This window comes from Olea europaea, chromosome 12 (genome assembly GCF_002742605.1).
Source record: "Olea europaea var. sylvestris chromosome 12, O_europaea_v1, whole genome shotgun sequence".
NCBI classification, from domain to species: Eukaryota; Viridiplantae; Streptophyta; class Magnoliopsida; order Lamiales; family Oleaceae; genus Olea; species Olea europaea.
In genome coordinates this window covers 10405691-10411469 of record NC_036248.1, presented here as the reverse complement: position 1 = coordinate 10411469, position 5779 = coordinate 10405691, and the positions used below count along the sequence as shown (strand labels likewise).

The following is a 5779-nucleotide window of genomic DNA, read 5'->3' as shown; positions in this document are numbered from 1 at the left end:
CGAAATTAAATCACAATTCAATCATTTTGCTCCTAATTAAGTCATGTTTGTGATCTAAATAAGTGTGTAAAAACACACTTGTCACAATGCTTGATAATCTTCATAACTTTAAAAATTTTAATTACACTCATTACAAATTGAAAGTAAAGAGGTATGCACATAACAAATCTCTTTAATAGAGATTTTGCCTGTGCACTTGTTCTAACAAATAATGAAGTACTACATTGACTTTAATAGATGTACGTTGTGCTCTTGAGGCTACTTTGTGCGTAAGCTAGCTTAAGGCACGATTTTTCCAACAATGCACGTTTTTGTCCAGTTGGACATAAGAACAATGCATTAATGGATTTTCTAGTCTGCATCACCGTTTCCTTTAGACATAACAATTTTTTGCTCGATTCAATGATCGAGGTGGGCAGAGTGACCTTATTGGAATGAAAAGAAATTTAAGTGGCTAATTGGGAAGAAGTGAGCTTAGGAAATCCCAATAACTTTTCAAAAAATTTTGTGGAAAGACAATGGAATCATGCAATGCTTATTTACAAAATGATGGATTATATGGTGATAAAAAATACTGTTTATAAGACACATCGTGTCCATGGTACGTGTATGTAGTTAGTCAATACTTATAGAAAGCTGGGTTTCCTCCATTTCCCATTCCATCCGGTCATAGTTCTTTTACCATTCCAATTGAATAGAGTTTCCTCTCATTTTTTTTTCACGATATGATATTTTCAACAGTGCGTGCGGATTTGGTTCGCAGTGAAAAGGACAAGATGCAGGGTCAAGGGACCAGTTAGGATGCCCACCAAGGTTCTTCATATCACCACACGGAAATTCCCTTGTGGTGAAGGTATTTATTCTGGCATAACTAGTAAAATATGATTTAGCTAGTACCAAAGTTTCTATATCAGTGCATTAGCTAAAAGAATTACTCAGAACACGCAAATAAAGCTGTCTGTGTTGTCGTTGAAACTGTTTCGTGTCAATCATTGGGAATACCTATGTTTAGATGTTGTCATTATATAATGTCTGTTGTTAGCACTTGATTAGTGAATTCATTGTGCATAATATTTTACAAGGTTATTCCTTCCATGCGAGTCACCTTTTGATTGAGAGCCTGAGACGCAATCTATTTGATGTAATTGATGTTGATATATCATGGCGTGAAGTATTTGATTATTTGATCTGCAGGAACCAATACGTGGGATAGGTTTGAGCTTCGTGTTCACAAGCGTGTGATTGACCTCTTCAACTCCCCAAAGGTGGTTAAGCAAATCACCTCAATCACAATTGAACCAGGTTGACAGGTTGAGGTTACAATTGCGGATTCTTAGATTTGCCTCAGCCATATTCTATCTTCATAAGTTTTAAAACCTTTTTCTTTATTCTTGTGCTGCTTTGGGTTGTGGGAATTTGCATTTTGAATCTCCAAATAATGGGCTCAAGTTTTGTATCAACGATGCCAATGGAGTTGTTTTACTACAGGTTTGGAGGTCAAAGACTAGTGCTTCGAGAAGTAGAATACTGTTATCTATGACTATGATTTACAATTGTATTCTTTGTCGAATGGGCTTGATTTTTCTTAATGCTGCTATATTTTGGGTATGGTCATGTTTATGTTCTTTACCAGTATTTATTTTGAGCAGAAACAGTTGTGAATATCTTTATTTACTAGTAGCTTATATCTATTGCTATCCTGGAAATACTAATCTTAAAAATCTTTACTTCGTATCTGGTCACTGAATTTGAATTGCTACAGCCAAGTAAACCTGTTTGGTAACCGGAAGGAGTTGATGCTCGAAAGTTTAGTAGTCCACTACTTGGTGGTTGCACATAGCTCTGGATTTTTGCGTGTGAGACTCATGAGTCGAACAAGGTTGGGGGATGGAAGTGGACTAAGAAGTGTGAGAGTGCACAATGGGTGGGGAAAGGAGGCAAGACTGAATATAACCACAAGGGGCTAAATAGCTTTACTCTAATAGCACAACCTCCGTAACAGATATATAAAATTGCAGAGGGAGGGAGCGAATTGGAATTCAACTCAAGATCCCCAAACACACGGTCCGCATCTATACAATCTCTTCTTGCTCCCTCCACTCTTCTTTAAACAAGAACACCAAAAGCAAACCAAAACCAGAACCCCAATTTCCCAAATCATCCCCAACGCCACTCTTAACCACCCAAAATATCCGGTCACATACAAAACTTGAAGCCCTTGTGTTTCGCGCGGTTTGGTCGCTAACAATTAAAAAGGGATCAGACGATTGTGCAAGGGACAAACCTCTTGAGACAAAGTCCCAAAAAGGGGTGCTTTTATTGACGATGACTTTACAATTGGAAAATAAAAACAAAATGCCTCCAAGGGGCGCAAGCACACGAGTTACTGAAAAAGAAGTGTTTAAATCTAAACTAATAAATTGAAAGTTACATATTCTCTGTTTGAGAGTGTTTGATTCGGGGTCCTTTGCTCTATGTCTTTTCTTCCTTTTATACTCTCTGAATGATCTCTTCGCGATCAACCGCTTAAAAACTGCTTGATCGCTCTATAACTGCCCACTTTCCTCGTAGTGGCCAACTTGTCATGGAACTGCCTTCTCTAACTGCTGCCATTACTTTTTGTCGTTCAACCGTCTTCAATTAAATTCCTTGAATCGTGGAACGTGATAGGACTACCCAATAACTGCTTTATTAACTGCACTTTTGGATAACCATAACATCTTATGTTTGCTAAGATGCTGGGCGACTCAAATATTTGGACGAGAGCAGAGTCACAGCTTTGGGCGACTGCATGGCAATTCATTCACTCAAATCTTGGGCGACTTGCAACCTTGGGCAATGGTATTTCCGCGTTCATGGGCTTCCCTATTTGGGCCTTTATCCTGCATTGCCTGATTGGGTCGTTCTTTGGGCTATTTGATTTTGGGGATCTTCTAATTGGGCTTCATTCCTTGGGCTATTCAACTTAGGCTGAACTTTTTGTGCGTCAACAATTACCCCCCAATATAGCAGAATTAATAACAATTATTAATTTTTGCCATATTCACTTTGTGTTTCCCAGCAACATTCGAAATTTCCAAGAATTTCAATTATTATTTTCTTCCATAGCCTGAAAAGGTGCGACGTTTACAAACCCTTATAGCCCCCAAATATGCCATTTCATTGCACCACTAAATCACGCCTCATTTTTTTCGTGCTTCTCTCTCGCAATATTACTGTTCATCTCCTTGCTTCTCTGCTACGTAACTCTGAAAAACTCTATTTCATCCCTAATGGCTGCTTCACAATCCCAGTCTGGTGACTCCTTCAGTTTTGAAGACTTTCAGAAACTCCTTACTCGACCATATATAACTCCGAACTTCCTTGCACCGGCCAATGTCGAACTCAATGAGTTCTATCTAGGTCCTTTATTCAACAATGCCGAGACCATTGAACAAGCGATGGTCGGTCAGCTGTTCCCTTGTACTCAAGGCCCTCCGTTTTTAAATTCTTTGCCGATGGGGCCACTTTGCGAAAGAGGTATTCGCACTTGGCCTAAATCTGATGTCGTTTTTCATAGATGACATGCTCGCCTTGTGGACCATGGTCCTATTAAGGCAATTTTTGATAATGCTAGGATTTCTGATTTGTTAGAAATCTCTTTTTAACCCCCTATTTTTGACCCAGTACTTTTTTTCAATCGCTTTAAGTTTTTGGTCTTCTGAGTATAATACTTTCATTTTTCCTCTTGGTCCCATGTCCATTACCTTAAGGGATGTTGGGGCCCTAGTAAATCTGCTACCTTTGGGCGATACCATTTTCCCTGATATTTTGATTTCTGGTGTCGTCCCAAAATTTGGTAGAGGCCTCACCGAGTCTTATTCAAGCCTGCAAACCCTTCATAACCACTCGAGCGCTGAGCCTTCCCATACTGAGCGAGTAGCCTTTCTTCTGATTTGGCTTTGTAAATACATTTTTGTGTGTGCCAAGTATAAAGCCCTCCCTGAGCTATTTACCCATAGCGCACGAATTGGCGCGTGGTAGGCCTCTGAATTTATGTTCTTTCTTTTTAGCTGCCCTCTATAGAGGCATGACTTCTCTTCAATCCTAATTGCACTAGCAGTGGGCCTCTTTGGTTCACTCAAATGTGGTTGAGAGCCTATTTTCCATCGCTCGGTGTTCCATCTTTTTCCAGTCCTTCTGCTAGCTGCTATGGGCTAGCCATTGATCTCCTAACTCCTGTAAATATGTCCAGAAGTGACATTTTTTCATTCTTTTATACTTTGGAGTCAATCCCTTTCCTTCTTTCCTTTTCCTCCTTTTTTGACTCCAGATTATGTACAACCTCCATCCACTCTGGATAGTGCGAACACTTCCTTGCTCGTTTGGATTCAATTTTTGACCGGGAGGGAGTTGTTTCATGATATTTTGACTGGGACCAATGCCAAAGCTGGGGTAGAAATATATGTTCCCCAATTTTTTGCTCGTCAACTTGGTTTTGGCCAAACTTGGCCCGTTCTCCCTTGCTATTCAAGGAATTTGATAGACCGCTTCCACACCATTAATAAGGCAGAGGCAGAGGCTATAAATGCTCGTAATATTCTTTTGATGAGCAACTTTTCATTTGCCCCTTTCAATCCTAGCCGTGCCATCCATCCCCTTTTTGAACGACTCTGGCCGTCAGTGAAGCGCAGATTGTTTGCGACTGATGCCAATCGTGCTTTCCATTCACTGGACCAGCCAAACATTTTTTCCACCTCTCCTGTTTCGGTCACTCCTGTGTCCATTAGGAGTCCCTCTTCCTCTGCTCATGCTAAACAATCTACCCGTCCATCGACTTCTCTTCCTGCCAAGCCCACTGCAGCTAAAAGTGCCCCAAGCCGCAAATGGGCCAGTCTCAGCGTCTCCCATTTTGGAGAATGATGCTGATGATGATGATGATACCCCTCTCATTGTCAGGAGGAAGGTAATTAAATTGGTTTACTCATAAGCACACCTTTCCATACTTGAGACTTTTCTATGTGCTGATAGTTTATTTAGACTTCTCAGAAAAGTTCAACCTCTCCCTTGAAGGCTTTGGTGTTGGCAGCTCCTGCTCCATCATCCTCTGTTAGGGCTGCTTTGTCCAAACCAGCTGATGAAGGGACTACGCTTAAAGAGAAATCTTCAGTCCCAGAATCTTCATCACAACCAATGGACGAGCCACCTTCTTCCCAGGGCGTTGACCCCCCAAATGTCGAAGCAGAAGGTAATTCGTTTTTTGATGCTTTACCTTTGCTTGTGCTATTGGTTTTGATTGTTGCCTTTTGAGCTCTGCAGATGTTCCCATGAGTCTGCCCGTTGCGGAAAGGTCTTCTCGCTTAGACAAGGAGAAGTCCTCACGAATGGTGGAGCCACAGGTAGCAAATTTGGCTTGGGATATGCCACCTTCCAGGATTGCTGATGAGGTAATCTTTGCTTCACCTTTACCTCCACTTTGTTTAGTGTAGTAAAAACCTTCAATATTGGTGATTTTCTTTGCAGGATGCTGACAAAATTTTGCGTTCCATTCAAAACTTGTTCACTTCCTGGGGGCAAGTCAAGACATCTCGCCCTGCTTCAGCCAGTTGTCCTTCTGCTTCTTCAGAGGAAGATATGAAGTTCCTCAAGCAGTTGATATTTGAGTACGTGTCCTTCATGGATATGGACATCGGTAAGGCTAGTGCTGCCGAGCATAATGATAAGCTTGAGCATTTGAATGCGAAATTGGAGCAAGCACTAACACTTCCGTCGCTCAATCTTTCTGCTGATTTTAAAGCGA

The 5779-nt window shown here is 41.0% G+C and overlaps 1 pseudogene; it reads left to right on the top strand.

The window, feature by feature from the left end:
- The first annotated feature begins 546 nt into the window (after nt 1–546).
- LOC111406572 lies at nt 547–1378 on the top strand (annotated as a pseudogene).
- Nucleotides 1379–5779: the final 4401 nt, after the last annotated feature.